This window comes from Globicephala melas, chromosome 2, assembly GCF_963455315.2.
Source record: "Globicephala melas chromosome 2, mGloMel1.2, whole genome shotgun sequence".
NCBI classification, from domain to species: Eukaryota; Metazoa; Chordata; class Mammalia; order Artiodactyla; family Delphinidae; genus Globicephala; species Globicephala melas.
In genome coordinates this window covers 173562361-173581143 of record NC_083315.2, presented here as the reverse complement: position 1 = coordinate 173581143, position 18783 = coordinate 173562361, and the positions used below count along the sequence as shown (strand labels likewise).

The following is an 18783-nucleotide window of genomic DNA, read 5'->3' as shown; positions in this document are numbered from 1 at the left end:
GAGTGGGCACCCCGTCCCGTTAGCTGCCCCAGGCCTCTTGGGGTCTCACTCTTTTGTCTCCTGGCCTTGCACTTGGCTAGGGAGAGACTGGGCACCACTGGCTCTCTGTCCAGCGCGTGGGGTGCTCGGAAACCACCGGTTAAGTGGAAACTGCGTGCTTGAATATTAACGTACTCTAATGGCTATTGTTTTGTTACAGGTTACGACGTGCCAGGTGGCTAGGAAAGGCCGCTGAGTCCCCAGCTGAGACTCCTTTTGCTGCAAACACCGGCACTGAGTCCCAGGGAAAGGAGATGCAGGAGGAAACAGGACAGCTGCCGTGTTTCAGGCTGGAGAGCTACCCAGGGACCCGCTCTGCTGTGCACAAACGAGGCGGGGAAGCTGGAAACCTACGGCTGTTGGAGCCTGGGGGGGACCGATGGCGTGACCCGCCATGGGGGAGGGGCCCGTACCACCTCTTCACCGCAAGTCCAGGGAGGAGGCAGCCTTGGTAAAGCCCAGGCCCACCACCCACACCCCGTCTCCCCCCTTGCGTGTCCCGAGCAGCCACCGGCTCCCTTCCTCCTGGACTGGCCTCAGGAAAACGTCAGCGCCGTGAGGATGATGCTAAACGGAAGGTGACAGCAGACGGGAGACAAACAACAGCCCTACCGACCCAGCCAGGACTCCAGGAAGGGGCCTCCGCCCCCGCATCCTGGGGACCGAGAGCCCCTGCGCCAGTCATCGTCCATGGCCCCTCGGAGGGCTCGGTTTGAGTCTTCCTCCCTCTGCGGGGGAGAGGCCGGTGCACAGCGGCCGTGCCCCAAGCTCAAGGTGGTCTGTTCCACGCACCCAGCATCCCCCGTGTCTGCGCCAGGCGGGGGGGGGGGGGGCGGGGGGGAGGGGCCGAGGATGCTGGCAGGGAGCCCTCGGGGTGACGGAGCGCCAGCTCTCCGCACGACGCTGTGTCAGGCGGGGTCTCAGGTCTCTCTCCAAAAAACTCAGGTCACGCAGTAAGGAAACGGAAGCACATAGGGTCTGAGTGACTTCCCCAAGGTCACACAGCAAGTCCACTGCAGAGCTGGGCTGTGGCTCAGGTGTTGGAGCGTGTGGTGCTTGCAACATCAATGACACTTTCCTCCCCATCCCTGTCTTCATGGTTAAAGGATTGGAACCCAAGTGGGGAGTGAAGCACCTTTAATCTATCATCCACTTGCCCTCCCCACCCCCCAGTCTCCCATCCCTGTCCTGGGGGCTGGAAATGTAGTTGATTCTGGAAAACAAACTTTCTTCCTGTGAGAAAACTTGACTGTATTCTTGGGTAGTGCATGACCCCAGCCCTGCTCTGTCAGGTGTGCCGCCAAAGGAGAGGTGTGTCTGCTGAGCAGTCCTCAGAGCAGAGGCAGTGCCCCCTGTGCCGCGGGAAGCAAATGAGCGTGGCCATTAGGGGAACTGGGTGTGAGTGGAAGCGACCGCCCCCCTCTGAGCAGAGAGGGCTCATCACCAGGAGGCCACAGTGGAGTCAACTTCATTAGTGACCAGCAGAGGATGAGAGAGTCCTGTGACTCAGAGGCATCAGAGTGACCCAGGGACAGCTGCACAGGGTGTCAGTTGCTTTAGTCTCAGAAAGAACTAGTGAGTAGCCTTACTTCAGAGAGGACCAGGTCCACTCTGACCCCAGACCTTTCTTCTAGCTCAGTTCCCGATCCAGTACTCACCTTCCATTAATGCCCATTACTCTTCACCATCTCTGGCAGTAGACACTTCTGCTTCCTGACTCCCTTGACCCCGGTGCACCCTGTCCAGGGTCCCTGACCTTGGCAAGCACACAGAAAGCCTTCTCTTACTCATGTGCATATCTGCGTGTGTGTACATGTGCACATGGTGGGGTAGGCAATCATTCATACACGTACACACACATTCCTCAACCCTCTGACAGTCCATGCTGAGGTCGTGGGCTGGCAGGACAGAGCACCATGCCACAAGGCCCCTTGCTGAGGTTTGGGGCTGCCAGCTCAGGGGTCCCCACGGTACCCAGAACCAGCCTGAGTCACAGCGCTGACCACTGGCCAACATTGCCTGGCCCTGTCTGTCCTGTCCTCTGACACCAAACCATTTGGCCTAAGATACATCCAAGGGTCCCCAAGCCCGGGGGCCCCCATTTTGTCATTAATTCTCCGGCTCCTCCCAGGTGCCAGGCTGTGTGCTGAGTTCTGGTCTTGTCTCCCGGCATCTAGCTCCACACCCTGACTTGAATTCTATCTCTGGACCCTCCCATCCAAGCATCCAGCCACCCCTCCCCATCTGCAGCCCTCACAGCCCGGAAGCCGGGACAGGAGTGTCCCCAGCGGAGAAGGGTCTGGAGGCTGCTGAGAAGTTGACCTCTGCGATAGTCAAATTGTGACCCCTCACTCTGGGGACCAAAGGTGTCAGTGATCATGGCAAGGGAGCAAAAAAATAGTGGGGCACACCACCACCTCAACCAGAAGAATAAAGGGGGGCACCTTAGGTATCTCACGGGGTCTCAGAGACGATGAGCAGTGAAGCGTCTCACAGCTAATATTCATCCACTTGCACGGATTAACTCATTTAATCCTCATGACAGCCCCATTTAACAGATAGGAAGCCTGAGGCCCACAGAGATGAAATACCGCGCACAGTGTTACACTGGGATGAGAACGGAGGCAGTTGGTGTGTAGAGCCTGTGCCCCAGGGCACTGCCTTGAGGAAATGGCTGTGCTCTGTGTCCTGGGGAGCCAGCAAAGCCCCTCTGATGCCCCAGCATCCCTGATAGGACCGGAGTCCCATGAAGGGCTACAGGAAGGGATGAGGGGAGGCCTGGCCCCCAGGCCACAGGGGCTGGACCCAGGCAACAGCACCGCTCCCCATCCTGTGGCAGAACTGAAGCTTCATGAGCAATGAGGCCTGATGCTCAGATTCCGGGTGTTCCCTCTAGGGAGCTGCAACTCCCCGGGGTAACTTCTAGAAACTTCCGTGGACACTTCTGGCTTGATGGTGCCTGGGGAAGAAAAGAGCAAGGGGGCAGAGAGCAGAGGGAGGTGAGGAGGGGGTTGTGGAGTGGAGGCAAGGAGGGGGTGAGGAGTCCCAGGGAGAGAGGGCGTGTGAGCCCTGCCCTGTCCCACCTCCCTGTGAATGCAGAACTGTGGAGGGGCTGGGACCCCCTGGACGATGGAGGGAGCAGAGATGGTGGTGGGGTGTTTTGGTGGTTGAGGGGACAGTGACCCCATAACCTGGAAGCCTGGTCACATGCGGTGATGGTACAGGAAGGGACTCTTGGGACGTCAATGTCACATAGTCTGATTCAGTTACACCCATTTTACAGATGAGAAGACTGAGTCCCAGTGCAGGCAAGTGACCTCCCAGGGTTCACGTGGAGCCAGGATCCTGACAAGATCTGCCTCCAGATTTGTGCTGTTCGCCAGGACCTTCTCCTGTGGGTTTGGATGTAGCATCCAGCTCCTGCCTGGCACAGTAGGTGCGCAGTTGGAGAGGGTGGCTGTTATATCATTACTGGAACGGTGGGCCAGCCCCAGGGGGATCATGATGAGGAAGGAAAGACAGGTTGAGGCCATCGGAGGAAAAGTACCTGCTCCAAGATTTTCCCCAGGAAGCCAGCCCCTCAGCACATCTATTTGGGGACCCTCGGCACCCTCGTGACCTTGCTGCAGAGCTGCACGTGACTCTGGACATAACAGGCTCTGTTCCTTGTGATTCTGTTTGGGGCGCGCCTTCAGGAGCTGGGAGGCAGATGGAGCGTGCCCAGGGGCTGGGCACTGTGGCCAGTGACGAGGGGTAGTCTGGACCATGAGAAGGGGGTGGTCTCCAGGCCGGGGTGGGTCAGGCTGCAGGTGTGTTGTGACTTCAGGGTCCCCGGGGACCCTCGCCAGCCATGGGTCAGTGGGAGGGAAACCCCACTTCAGTGAGAACCTGACCCGGTCAGCACTTCGTGTATACGTGAAACCCATTTCACTCTCATCCCGTCTGCGAGGTGGGTGCTCATTCTGTAGATGAGGAAACCGAGGCTCAGTGCCAGTAAGTGACAAAGGCTGGATGTGAACCTAAGTCCTCATCGGAGCCCACGCTCCCCAGACCCCATTCTTTATAAGAATGGCATCCCCTCCCCCAGCATCCCCCACCAGGTATATACACCCAGTTCAGGTTGGAAGGGCAACCTTATGCCTGTTGCCCAAAGTCAAAGTCACTTTCAAGAGTAGAAGTGTTTTTCCAGAGGTAGCGTTTGCCCACATCAAGGGACTCTGGAGAAGAGGGGAGGGGCCAGAGGTTTGGGGGTCTACCCAGCGGCTGCACTCATCCAAAGGTCTACGCTCTGACACTAGTCAGAGCAACCTCTCTGGGCCTCAGTTTCCTCCTCTGTCAGATGGGAGCTGTCCATCTGGAGGGCCATGGGGGGTGCAGAGGGGGGCTGAAGAAGGTACCCCCCCAACCCGAAGCGCTGGCAGAACGGTGGCTGCCTGCCTTTCCTATGCTGGGGAGCCGGGGAAGAAGCCCAGCTGGCTCCCCCGCAGTCCAGGCAGCCCAGGTCAAGGCAGCGGGCAGAGCGCGGGCGAAAGGCTCTGGGGAAAACAGCGTGAGTCACCCACGGCCGGAGCGTGTCCTTCCCGGCTGAGAGCCGGCGGTGGCAGGTTTCGTAGGTAATTACGTAATTTATGAGGCTCCCGCTCAGGGCTGCGTCTGAGTCAGCCCGGCTGTGTCGTGACCAGGCGGAGGCTGGCAGAGCGAGGCGTGGGCACCGACCCTGTCCCTGGGCTCTGGCCTCTCTGCCCCTCGTGGGGGCTGGCAGCTGCGGCTGGGGGACCGTCTCAGACCTGAGACTGAGAGGAAAGCACGTCCTTCCGTGGCTCTGGTTCCCACGCGGGACGGGAGCTCACAGGTTGGGGGTGGTCCGCAGGAAGACGCTCCCCGCGCAGTGCTCCGCGGGCCAAGGCCGGGGGCTCTGCGTGAGAAGCCGTCCCAGAGGCAGACGGCCTCTGTTTCTAAACCCTCCACTTAACCAACACCATCTCTGAACACACAGACACACAAACGTATTTAGATTTTTATGATGTGTGTTTATTACTCAAATGGTCTGACAAGATTCAAAGTGCTTCAGAGGGAAGAGCAGGAATTCTTACGTCCTTCTAACCAGCGTTTTCACCTCCCAGCCCCGCTGTCTGGTGGGGCAGGGCATGGACCTTGGCATCTCCATGAGCCCATACGGTCCTCGGTCCTCCCCACGGTCCACGTGAAGGCCGGTCCTTCCCGCCGCGGGATGGTCCCCCGGTACTCAAGTCCGGGTGCTTCAAACGCTAGGGGGTGCAGGGGCCTCCCCCAGCTTCCTGGGTGAGGCAGGGAGGGCGCTGTGCATCTGTCTCCTGGGGCGTGGGTGCCCTCTGCCTCGATCACCACCAGGGACCATGGTGCAGTCGTGTGAAGCAGGAGATGGGATCAGGAGAGGAAAGGGCTGAGACTCCAAGATGGGTTCAGAGAAAGCAAGCTGGCCACTGAGAGGGGAGGCAAAACAGCGGGGAGTCAGGAGGGACAACCAGAGCCCCCTCCACAAGCCCAGTGTCATCCCGGGGTCCCCGACGCGCCCACGACTGAATCGCTGGGCCCAGCTGGCACTGGGGTCTGCCCTCCTTCCCTCTGCCTCTGTTTCCTCCCCTGGCGCCCATCTCCCTGGACAGAAAGTGGATAGAGACACCAGGCCAAGGGCCGAAGGGGTGTCGGTCCGACCTCCCCTCTCTTCCCTCCATGGCTGCCTCTCCCAACCCGGCCCCCTCCCCACTCAAGCCCCCCTTGGATTTTTCCTGGCTGAAACCTGCCGCAGACACCACCACACCCGGAAAGAGATAAATAAATAAAAGAAAAACAACGTCAACTGTGAAAGGCAGTCCAAAGCTGAATGTTTTCCGGCCTGAGTTAATTACACTTTAAATTGGCATGTTTACTGATGGGGATTTCAAGTTAGCAGAGACGCCCCCCTCCCCAACTGTTTGTACAGTAAAACTCCGCAGGCTGGCGGGCTCCCCCAGGCCTTGGCAGGCCCCGCCGCTCCCCTGCCAACGAGAGAGCATAACAGAAACGTCTATTTTTGAGTGTTAGCGAAAACGAAGATATCGCAGATGGTGGGAGGCAGCACGCTGGACGGTTTCCTACACCCCAGACTCTGCACCTTCTCAGCAGCGTCCTGCCACAGGGAAGACCGGGGACCCTGGGCGTGGGGCTCGGGGCACCCAAGTCAGGGCCCAGCCTGCTCAAGCGCCCCGTACGCTTACTGCAGCCCTGCCCCTGTGGGGTTCCCTCCCTTTTCTGCAGCCAGAGGGAGGAGGGCTGGCCTCTGCTTGGAGCAAGGCCATGGTGGGGGTCGAGGGAGCTCCGGGCAGGAGTCAGGAGGCCCTGTTTCATTCATTCACTCAACAAACACTGTTGGAAGCCAGGGGAGCTACGTCGGGTAAGGTGGCCCTGACCCTCATAATGGGCGTGGCTCCCTGGACCCTGTGTGCCCTGGGCAAACCCCACTTCTGTGCCAGGCCCAAATGGGAAGCAACCAGTGGTCCTTCCGGTGAGCACTCACCAGATCCAAGGAATGCCTCCAGGGTTGGGCCAGGATCCCAAGCTCACAGTCACATCTCTCTAGGCAGAAGCGGTCCTTGCAGCCACCTCTGGCCCAGCCCTTGGCTCCTGGTTGGGGTCAACCCAAGGCTCCGCCCATGGGATGTCCATGCACTGGGCACCTGTCGAGTGCCAGGTCCAGAGTGCCTGCAAAGGCAAGACAGGGCTAACCAGCATCATGCAGTGCCTTCCCCGGGCCGAACCAAGCACAGGGGCCTCACAGCCACCACACCAGAAACAGCCCCTGTCCCCATGGAGCGTGCAGGCTGGGCCAGGAGATACCTATTGATCAAAGGATCAGAGGACTGACATCTGACTGCAGATTGAGGTTCTGTGTGGAGGGGTGGATCAGGGAGGGCTTCCTGTAGGAAGTGGCACTGGAGCGGAGCCCTGGATAGGGACTCATAGGTATGAAAACAACAACTGCAGCGCCAAGGGCATGAGGTGGGCTCTGAGATGGCTGCCTCCTCCTCCAGCCCAGCCTGCCCTTCCTCGGGGTCCTTCCCCACCCCTAGCCCGGCACTCATTCCGCCAGGCAGGCGGCATGGCCGTGGGCTCCCCTCCATTGCCGCCGGGATAATGCGGAAGTGATGAACAAGGTTCCATCCTGCCCTTGCTTCCTGGCCCTCAAGCCCGTCCCCGCAGTGACAAATGGCCCCTCTGTCTCCGCAGGGTCTTTTCAGCAACCTTGACTGCAGAAGCTTGGCGGTGCTTGCTGGAGATTTATGTCTGTCTCCCCCAGGTTCTTCCTGGTTTCTCTGCTCCTTTATTCCCTCAAAGAGCATGCTTTTATTTATTCATTCCACAAATGTCCTCCCAGTGCCTCCTGTGTGCTTCCTCCCGGCAATAAAGACCTGATTCAATACACTCCCAGGTCGGATACTTACTTTGCGCTGGTGTCTGAGCCCAGCTTTGATCCAGGCGTTAGCTGAGCACCTACTATGAGCTGGCACTGCAGAGCGAAGGCGCTGGCTTCTAGAAGCTCTGGAGCAGGGCAGCAGCGTCACCCCCAGCAAGCCCCTGAGAAATGAGGTATTGAGTCCCGCTTGGCGTTCCCGTAGCCCTGGGGTGCTGGGTCACCCCTGTCGTTACCAAGAGGGAAACTGCTTATTTGCCAGAGGTGGTCTAGACCCCAAAGCTTAAGACCACCCTTAGGAAAAACAGTCACAGCCAAGCATTCTACCGCCCTGGATGTCAGTTTTCTTACGTGTATGAGGATGCGAGTAGAGGGACGGAAGAGGAGGGGAATAAACTCAAGGGTCTCACTCAGCCCTGGCATTTGGGGGGGTCTTTGCATCCTCAAGGACCCATGAGGACTGTGAGCTCCATGGGTCCCCAGAGCTGCACCAGCCGCTGACTCTGTGCAGGGTGGTACAAGCAAGCGTGGGGCAGAGCAGAGAGGAGAGGGAGCCTGGGGGAGGGGAGGGGTGCCGAGTCCACCCTGCAGAGCTCACCGGGCTGGTCTGAGCACTCATTCTTGCCTACCAACTGTCCTGACTTGATCTGTACTCGCCCGAGGGGTGGATACAGCCGTCAAACGCGCTCGAAGACACTCAACGTGGTCTTTGGTATTTAGACTCCCACTGTGCTTTGGGTCTTCTTCTGGAGCAAGCGGCCCACTCTCCGGGCCAAGGGCCGTGGGCACTGCACCCAACTGAAAACACTCCATTCCAGGAGGAACGGCACCAAACTGGAGGTGCCAGGTGGGTGCAGGGGAAAACCACGAAAAGGATGGCAAGCTGTGTGTTGGGAAAAGTAAGCCTACCTCATCATGCAAAGAGAATCTGGGGCCATGGGGCCCTTGCCCACACAGGCACCGGAACTCAGCGAGCACCCCTGAGCTGGAACCTTCGGCTGGCTTACTTACGGCGCCTGGGCAATGGCCCCGAGTCACCGATCCTCTGGCTCCAGGGTCTGTGGTGACTTTCCTCCTGGCTGCTGTGGGTACAGACATTTTCATTCGGCTTGTCAGATGAAAAAGGCCCTTTGTTTATTTTCTCTTCTCCTCAAACAACAGATAAACCAGTAATTTGGCTTTTAATGAAATTCTGCACCAAGCGGCACAGGGTCACCGTCTTTGGGTCTAAAATGAGTTTGGAACCTGCACGCTGCCCAGTGTCTGGTACCCTGGGCTGACCTTTTGTCTCATGCATAATTCTCAAGTGGCGGCGATGTACGCAATGCTTCTCCCGGGCAGCAGCCTGGGAGATTGAGGGGGCCGAGGCAGCCGTGCTCATTAATGCAGTGCTCTGGTGTGGGGATGCTTACATCGGAGCCATTAAATAAGGCTAATGTCCCCTCCCGCCCCCCACACACATTTAATGTATTCCGAAGATGTGTGGATGCATTAACAACAATTTTCATCTCCAAATGTCCCCATTTATTCAGTTCCATGAATAAAATATTAGCCCTGACGCCACGCTCCAGCCTGTTGCAGATGGAGTCCCCCAGAGCACACGGCTCTGAGTGCTGTGGAGTTTGCTAGAAGGTGGTGGGGGGTGGGGCCTCAATTAGGGTCTGTGGGGTTGTACTGGGGCTTGTCACTCCTTTCCGGGCCCTGGGGGCCCCCTGGAAAGTGGAAAGAAGAGCCCAGACCCAGCAGCAAACCTCAGACTCTCAAATGACATCCTGGAAGGGGCAGAAAATGATGAAAAATCAAATGGCTTTTAAAAAATGTGAAGAAATTCTAAAAACCAATTACCATATTCATATGCTCATCACCACATCTTGAGTGCCTCCTTTGTGCTTGGCACTTTCCTAGGGATTAACTTGATAAGGTCCCAGTCCTTAGGGAGTCCGTTACTCAATCGACAAACACTCACCATTCTGCTATTGTGGGCCTGGCCTGGATCCCAGGGCTGGAGGCACAGCAGGCAACATGACAGAAAAATTTCCTGCCCTGAGAAATTTTACAGTCTAGAGGAGAGAGAGAAAGAAAATATTAACATCAGGTAATTTTGGATAAGCTAGGAAGACAATGGTAACAAGGTGATGAGAGAAGGTTGCTGGGAAGAGGTGGGAGCTAGGCTGGGTGATCAGGGACAGCCTTGCTGAGCAAGGGACATTTCAACACCTCCAGAATCCCAAACCCCTGCTCTAGAAAGGGGGCAACTCTTGGTGGGGGCGGGGTGAAGCAAAGAGCAAGAGATTCTGCAGTGTCCCAGGAAAGAACATACAGGGCATGGGGGGCTAAGGGAGGCCTGCACCCCGGATGGGGGGAAGGGCGTCAGGGCAGGCTGCACAGAGGCGGCCACCAGGGACTCAGCTCCCGGCAGGAGGACGGATGGACGTAAAAATGGGCATACACCGTAAAGTGTCATAGGCAGGGAGGGGCAGGGGGTGAGGTTGGCCAGTCTGGGGGCCTTGAGACACTAGTTACTGTTTTAGAGCCGAGCATGAGGGCAGGGGTGCCACGGAGGGGCTCTGGGCAGGGCAGAGAGAGCCAGACTGCACTCTGGAAGGTTCTCCCTGGCAGAAGGAGGAGGGGGACGGGAAGGAGACGCAGATGGGGGGCCTGGGTAGCGGTCCAGGCCAGAAAGGGCGATCTCTCCTGCAGGGCTATGGCTGAGGGGCTGGAGAGGAGGGGTGGGCACCCCAGCAGAAGGAGGCGCATCTGTAGAGCTTGAAGGCCTGACGCCCCACTGGCAAGGTCACTGCTGATCTTCCTGGAGCTGGGGCGACCCCTCGCTACGTGCTGGGCACAGAGAGGCCACGGCCCGAGGAGCAGCCCATGGGGAAAGGCATGCCCAGAGCTGAGATTTCCAAGGCAAGGAAGTTATCTCTTGCCAGTGGGGATGATGCAAGCCAGGCTCAGAAATGGCTTCCTGGAGCCCAGAGGGCAATTAGCAAATACCAAACAGCCCTAGGTCATCCTCTGGAGGTGCTCTTCGAGTTCACCTTTCCAGGGGCCCTGGACCCTTCCCCTGCCCTGGGCGATCCTGCCGTGCCTGGGTCTCGGCAGGGCTGGGGTGGGGGTGAGGGTGCCAGCGGGAAATAAGAGTCAGCAGGTAAACCTAGCCCAGCACCTGGGCCCAGCAGGGCCGTCTGGGACCGCGGGAACCACGGAGTCCGCTCCGCGCTGCTCTCGGGAACCCTCCAGAACGGATGCAGCTGGAAAATGAAGAGGCCAGCGGCACAGGTCCTAAACCAAGTCCACGGGTCAACCCGCGTGGAGGCTTCTGCCGCCCGGAGTCTGCACCAGAGCAGAAGTCGTCCAAGGCGGGATTTGATACCGGGAAGAGGTTGACTGTATAATATTCATCGTATAGAAAGTGAACACCTCACAGACAACCTATGCCAGGTACCACTGAGCAGGGCTGACTGCACACGGAGGCTCCTTCCTCAGACGGCCCCGCCCACGGCCCGCCCCATGGCCCCGGATGAGTCGGCGCGTGCTCCGCCTTCGTGGACGCTGGTCGCTGGCCGCTGGGCACCGGACACTGGCGAGCTTGCAGGAGGCATGCAAGGCGGGATGTGATACTGAAGAGAGGCCGACCGTGTATTGTGCGTCATGAAGAATGCGAACGGGCCACGGGCAACCTCTCCTCAAGCACCAGGAAGATCAGCGCGCACAGCAGGCAGGCCCTCGGGCTCTTCCCCGAAGGGGGTCATCCCTCTGGGTCTGGGGGCATTGGGATGGGAGCGGAAGCGGCGAGGACACACCTGCAGGCGCAGCCATGCACAGGGTCAGCCTTCGGCGGGACGCCCTGCAGAGTGGCAGGTGCGGGCCAGTGGGGGGCCCTGTGGAGACCCCTGCGACTCAGTGGCGTTGGGCATGGGCAACAGACGGAACCCGGGCCATTCGTCACACACCGAGCAAATGCTTCATGACCAGCGCCCCAGTGCAAGCTCCGCCTCCCTCCCGAAGTCAGCGCGCCCAACAGGAAGCTCTTGCAGGACGGATGAGACGCATCACACGCGAAGCCCATGCAGTCACGTACCCTGAAGGAGGCCAGCCTCAGGCCTGGCCCTGCGCGTGAGGGGGTAGGTGGTACTGAAAACAGGCCATCTGTGTTATATTCGTCATTAATAAAGCGAACTCATCACAGACAACCTCTCCTCAAGTACCCAAGGTGGCGCCTACTCCGCCGGCCGCAGCTGGGCAGCAAGGATGGTGGCCTCCCGGGAGCCGCCCTGAGGGTGGGTCACATACCACAGGTGAGAGGCGGAACCCATCACAGGCGGCGCACGCCCCGCCCCGCCCCGCCCCGCCCCGCCTTGAGGACCTGGCCTCCATCCAGGCACCCATCCCGGCAGTGACACGAAAGTCCCCGCTCTGCTTCCACCCCCGCCAAGGGCTTCGTCTCCAAGGGGTCCTCCAAGGTGAGATTTGATACTGAGAAAAGATCAACCATGTATTATTCGAAGTCAATAAAGCGAATATAACACGGTCGATCTCCCTTCAGGTACCAGGAGAGACGCTGAGCTGAGAAGCCAGTGACTTGCCCAGGCCCGCAGGCCCCGCAGGCCGCAGTGGGTACGGACGGCTAGTGGACCAGGTGAAGTACATTAGAAACAATTACTTTCCAACTGGTCGACCATCCATCCTGTACCCCAGAGTGATGCCAATACCGACGTTCTTCCCCGAGGTGCCACAGCCTCCGAGACGGCCTCTCTGCTGGAATTTGATACCGAAAAGGGGTTCACCGAGCAACATTCGTCGTCCAGATGCAAAGTTGCTCGGGTAACCTCTCCCCGCGTACCACGGAGAGGCTCGGACGCTTGGACTAAGGCGATGCTTCAAGGTGGCTGTGCTTCCAGAAGACCCTCCCCAGGGCAGCTTGAACGCTGGGCGTTCAGGGACCGGGACACCACCCTAGACAGGGACCCTCCCAGTGGCCAAGGCTAATGAACATCACCTCCCCGGAGTGAGGTGAAGATAGAGGCCCTTCCTGGAAGTTAAGAGAGAGACCCAGGTGGGATCTTATACTGCAGAGAGGTGCCCATCCTTGGGTACACTGCCCCGACGGCTGCCCATGGGAGCCCGTGGACATGTGAAATGCCCTTTGCCCCCAGTCATCCCATCCACGGACTGTCTCTGCAGGTGGAGTGAACCCTGACGCAGAGTCGATGAAGATGAACCCCCACGGGGCCAACTCTTTATCCCCAGACCCCAGAGAGGGCGACTCCAGGCCTCCCACCCCGCACAGGCAGAGGGCCTCCCTCCGGAAGATGATGCCTTTGGAGGGAGCTCAGTGAGGTGCTGTGCGAGTGCATGATGCTGACGCCCACAGCTGCACTCTCCGAGGTCCCACCAACACTGCCTCTGGCCCCCCGTGGGCGTCGTCACCCCAGCATCCTTCACAGGGTGATTTAACACAAAGAAACTGGCTGACCGTTTGATTAGCCTCATACACAAAGCAAATGAAACACCAAATAGAAAGGGCGGGGGGCGGGGGGGAAGAGGAAGAACGAAGCAAAGAACCGCAGATGACCTCTCTCCAAAACGAGGCAAAGCAGCTCTGCTATCAGAACCCCAGTCTCTCTCAGAGTTGAAATGCTCAGAATGTGCCCCCAATAACGGACTGGCCTGTGAGGGCTGGGGAGCAGACGATGTATGCCACAAGCAGAGGCCGGATTCTGTGCCCACCACCCATTTTGTGAACTTTGGAGTGGGACCGACAGCAGAATCCTTTCCCTGACGTTGGCATGAGTTCAGAAAGCCCCGTGGGTTTTGCTACAATCGGAGCGAAAGGCCAGCCACCTAAGGTCTGTCCTAAAGAAAGAAAACGTATTATGGGCAGCTTCCCTTCAGGAATCATGGATACTGACCTGCACTTCTGAGACTTTTCCCAGGGCTGGCATCACCTGCCAGAAGTGCTCATGAGAACGGGCTGGACGGCGACAGCTAGTGGACCAGATGACACACATCGTCAGTACCTTCAGGGCACGTCCCGGGGCAGCACTCATGCACCTACCCTGGAGAGGGCTCTGGCTGCTGGCCACTTCCTGTGGGTGACATGGCTTCTGGGAATCCTCCAAGGCAGGCGTCGTTCTGTAAAGAGATCCACCACGCCACGTTGGTCATGTATAAAGCGTGCTGGCAAAGGACAAGCTCTTTTCACATCCCAGGCAATGGTTCTGATCGCAGAAGCACCAACTCCAGGACCACGCCCCAAGCAAGGCTCAGCCTCCACGTCCACGTGACATTCAGCACCAACGAGGGGCATGTCTCTGGGGCCAGCATGGGGCCCTGAGAGGTGCCAACACTGGGATACTAGGAAGGATTACACCTGGGAATGTCCCAGCCTTCCTGTGTATTCAACAGTAGTACTGGAGACAACGGCCCTGAAGGACCAGACCCCACGGACCAAGGGACTTCTGCCTCACTTCTGGAATCAGCATGTGATCCAGAACCCTACAAGGGGGTGGAAGGAGACCAAGAAGGAGCAGGCCAGGGGATGCACGTCACCAAGATAGCACCAACTCTGGTGACAACATGCACCCAACTTCACCAGCATGTCACCCCTGAAGTCAGCACGTCCATCCGGAAAGCTCTCTGGGAAGATTTGGGAAAGAAAGAAAAGGTCAGCTGCATAAAGGATGCTGTGCTTTGACCCCATCTTCCTACCGACCCCATCGACTCCAGTCCAAACACAACATGAATTTAACCATCTTAATGAGAATTGGACCAACGCTGATTTTTATAAAAACTTGTTTATCAGGGTGAATTCCATTAAACTAATCCAATTCCCAGTTTAGCTTTCCTGGCTACGCTGTTGAGCTGTTTTCATTTCTTTTATTTCCCTGGTTATTTTCCCCAAATCATTTTCATTAGGATCGGTTCTTTTCCATTTAAAAATCTGAATGAAGATTTGATTTCCTCAACACACTCTGTCTACATCAAATCTCACTGTCTAGAGCGGCTGCCACTGTCAATTTCATCGTGCGGCCACCATGTCTACAATGTTCTATTTCCCCAGGTCAAATGTGGCAGCTGACATGTTGTCAAGAAAATTGGATTCTTCTGCCAATTTGTAGTCAATTGAATATGCTCGGCTTTGCTCTGTGCCGTTTCAGTTGTTTTTGGTTTTATTTTGTGTTGATTATTTTTATCACTCTTATTTGATACAAATGGGATGAAACACGGATAGCCTCTCTTCATTTCATAACCAAGGAGAAAATTGAGAGCACTGTCTGGCAGGGAGATGGAAAGACAGAGAGAGAGGGAGAAACACAATGAGAAGCTGCAGCTTCTAAAATTTCCGAGGGCAAACTCCGTACCTATTCACAAGGTCAAAGTACCTTCAGAGAAAAAATGGTGGAGCAAGAACGTCTTTGGGCTCAAAGACCAAATGTAACGGTGATTACAGAGGGTCCAAGGTAAGAACTGAAGCAGATGCAGCACCAATGCCCTCCTTCAAGGGCCCGGGTGCCCCACGTCACAAATCAACCTGTGTTCTCTGACCAGCATCCGTCCTCGTCCACCGGAGAGGCGTAGAGCCTCACAGCCACACCGTCCGTTCTTGATCACGGGAGAGGCGTAGACCCTGAGCTTGCCACTGGGTCCCAGAAGCCATCCCAGGCAGGATTTGATACTCAAACAAAAGTTGCCTTTGTGTGATTCAACACAAATAAAGCGAATTCACCAAGGGCAACCTCTGCTCAAGGATCAAACGTCAGCAGGGCAAGAGCACCCAGACGCCTCTTCCGCAAAGGCGGCGCTGCCTCCAGGGTCTGGCTGTCCATGTCCCCCTGGGCGGGGGTTTTGGGGGGCTGCTGAGACTCCAACTCCTCTGTCTCTGGAGAGGCTGGCACTACATCCAAGGAGCCCTTTGCACGTGACTGAAACACGTTTGTTTTCGGTGTTTTCCCATAAGGGAGGGTATCATGCACCAGCTCTAATGGCACCGGCAGGGGAATGGTACCCTGAGCTGGGCCTGAGTGGTGGATGAGGCCATGAGCACACACGTCACAAGTCAGGCCCGTGCTGGGGGCTGCATGTGGTCCCTTACCTTGAGGAGGCACACACAGCAAGGTCCTATCCCAAGGCAGGCATCTCCGAGGAGTCCCTGAGCTGGGATTGAACACAGAGAAGGGAGCAGCCATTTAATATTGTCCATAAGTGTTGAGGCCACGCTGGGTCCATCCTGCTGCAAGCCTGCGGGATCCCTGACCTGAAGACCAGCAGCTCCTTCGTGGTGGGTAGGACTACGAGGGCAAGCAGGCCTCATCATCGGGAAGGCACAGGCTCACCACCGTCCTTCATTCACCCTTCCTTCCAGGAGGCCTCAAAGAGAGCATTTAATAAAGAAAATACGTCACCAGCCACTTACTCATTCATCCAACATCACATCCACTGTGTGTAGCTAGGGACACAGCAGCAGGCAAAACAGACAAAGACTCTGCCCCCAGGGAGCTTGCAGTCTAGTGGGTGAGCGGACAAGAAAGGAAGATCTAAGATGTGATGACAATATCATAATATAAACCATTGTCATAAGAGTCAATGCTTTTTATCTTCACTATGTACCAGACACTATCTGAACACTTTGCATATGACTGAGTTTTTATACCTACCCTGCGAGTAGGCATTAACCTCGTTTTACAGATGAATAAACTGAGGCACAGAGAGGTGGCAGATCAAATAATCTGCTCCAGATCACACAGCCAGCGAACATAAGGTAATAATAAATGACGTTACTGCTTCTTATCTTGCACCAGGAGTAAATGAAGCCAGCCGTGGAACCGTCTTCAGATACCGTCGACTTTCCCTGTGGAGGAAACACCGCCACCTCCCCTCCCCAAACACACCACCACCTGGCCATTGTTGGCTTTGATTCCCAGAGGTCACCCTGAGGATTAGGGTACTTGAGGGGAGTAATACGTTGCCTAAGTAAAGTGTGTGCCTTCCACTCATTCAGGGATGATGCAGAAGGTCCTTGCCCTACAAGGTGCCTCACATCCAAGATGACTTCATATCTCAAAAGAGGCTTACCAAATATGTTTTATTCACCAGTGAGTCTTCAAGGAAGGGAAGAAAACCAAGGTCTCACCTAAAAAGTCAGCATCGTTCCTGGGAATTCTGGGCTGAGTGGCACGGGTCACACATCAAGCATTTATCACCAGTGAATGATTGGTTTCCTTACCCTGGATAAGCGCCGGCTGAAACTTCCCCTTGTGGAGTTTTCCCAAGAAGAATTTAGTACTGAAAGGAGATTGGCCATGTAATACTCATCATAAGTAAAATGAACACACCATGGACAACCTCCATTCAAGTACCCAACTAGGGTGCTGGCTTCTGGCGTGTCCCAGACATTGGGCCTAAGGACGGATGGGATACCAAGAGTGAAGATGCTGGCAACACATACCATCAATGAAACAAGCATGGACCCCAGTATCCCTTCCTTGGAATTAGCACCCCTTCCAGAAAGCCATTCAGGATGGACATGCTGCAACCAAGAGGAGCAGAGCATCATGTTATACACAAAGAGAGCGCCGCAGGGATGACTTCCTGTCAAACAGGAAGTGGATCTACAGTGAAAGTACTGCCTCTTCAGGGAAGCTGGCATCGTGGACCAGCGGTACCCCTAGAGGTGGACAACACAGGTGAGCGAACACAGGTGACACATACATGGGGAGACGAGCACACACTCAGCTCAACCATCCACCCAGGTGTGCGGACACCGACTCTAGTTCCTGGGTGCTTTAGGGCCAGATTTGATACCTAAAAAAAGGTCAACCATGTATGATTCGTCAAAAAATAAAGCGAATGCACCATGGAAGACCTCTCTTCAAGTACCACCAAGTAGCTCTGGTAAGAAAAGCCCCACTTCTTCCTTAATGCCGGCATCACCTCCAGGATCTTCCCGTGGATGGTCTAACACACACAGCGTGAGGACCGGGACGCACACAGAGCATCAGGAAGTCACGTGTTCTGCTGTCCAGCTGTAGTCAACAGCCCCTGCACTTACCCTGCAGAGGAGCTGATACCAAGGTCCTGCCCTGAAGTGAGGCTCCGCCCCAGGAAGCCCCCCAAGGCGGGATTTGGTACTGAAAAATAGGTGAACCGTGTATGATTCGTCACAAGTAAAGCGAAGGCTACACGGATAACCTATTTTCAAGTCCCGCAGATTAGCACTGACCAGGTGCCAGTGCCTTGTCTTCAAAGCTGGCCTCCTCCAGGAAGTCCTCCTAAGGACACAGTGAGCATTGAGTGTTAACAGACTGACAGAGAGGGGCGTGAATGAAACACACACGCCCCCCTCCAAGTTCAACCGTCCCATCCTAGACCCTGAAGTAGTCCAGACGTCAACACCTTTGCCTGCTTGGCAGGATATCTAAGGAGCACTTTCAAGGGTATTGCATGTGGAGAGGTGAAGGGCATAAGAATTCATTACTTATCATAGCAGGGAACACTTCCTCATTTCACATGTGCATCAAAACGGACAACAGTGATCCTTTCCTCGCTCACACCTTATGTCCATGAAGCCCTCCAAGGCTAGAGTTCTTTCCAAAGAAGCTGACTTTGCAATACTGCTCATAAAGAAAATGACAGCGTGGAACACAAACCTTACTATACCAAGGTATGGCGCTGACCTCAGAATTGTGGCCTCATCTCCAGAGGTGGGCATAACTTCCAAGAAGTCTCCCTAAGGATAAATTGCATACTTAGGGTTAATAGTCCAGCAGACATATGATGAAAAAAAATCCTCTGTTGTTAAAAATGAATTCACATACCTAGCAAATGGTACAGACTCCATGTCCATCCCAGAAGGTGGTGCTACAACGAGGCATCCTGCCAAGGGGGAAGATAATACTGAGAAGGGAGAAGCTGGGTATGATTCGTGTTCAATAGACAAATGTAGAGTGCAAATGCCAACAGTGAGTCTTCCAGATAAGGATGGCACTGTGAGGCCAGATCACAGGTTTTTTCCTCCTCCAGTAGCTAATGAAATAAACAACAAATGACCATTTATCCCAAGACAAGACCAACATATAGAATAGAAAAGTAATCACAGAAATAACAGAAGACATCCTTGAAATGAAGAAACAATTAACCTGACTAATCAAGAAGGGATAGATAATACGATTCAGAAAAAGTGCTAAAGAAATGTAATGACTGAGTCAGATCCTGGTGAAGAGGTAACAGAGAGCCCTTCTCCTCCACAAACTCAGAGAAATGATGGCTAAAATGCAACCACAGCCGAAATCCATTGATAAATAAATGAACAG

At 55.8% G+C, this 18783-nt stretch overlaps 1 long non-coding RNA gene across 2 annotated transcripts; it reads right to left on the bottom strand.

The window, feature by feature from the left end:
* Positions 1-5059: 5059 nt before the first annotated feature.
* On the bottom strand, positions 5060-11593 carry LOC132596891 (uncharacterized). 2 transcript variants are annotated; one of them, XR_009563198.1, is made up of 4 exons: positions 10638-11593; positions 9435-9528; positions 6575-8550; positions 5060-5501 (listed from the first exon to the last, which is right to left on the bottom strand). It is a non-coding gene; the product is annotated as an uncharacterized lncRNA (long non-coding RNA). The 2 variants fall into 2 exon arrangements; XR_009563197.1 differs by having other exon boundaries at positions 9435-11593.
* Positions 11594-18783: the final 7190 nt, after the last annotated feature.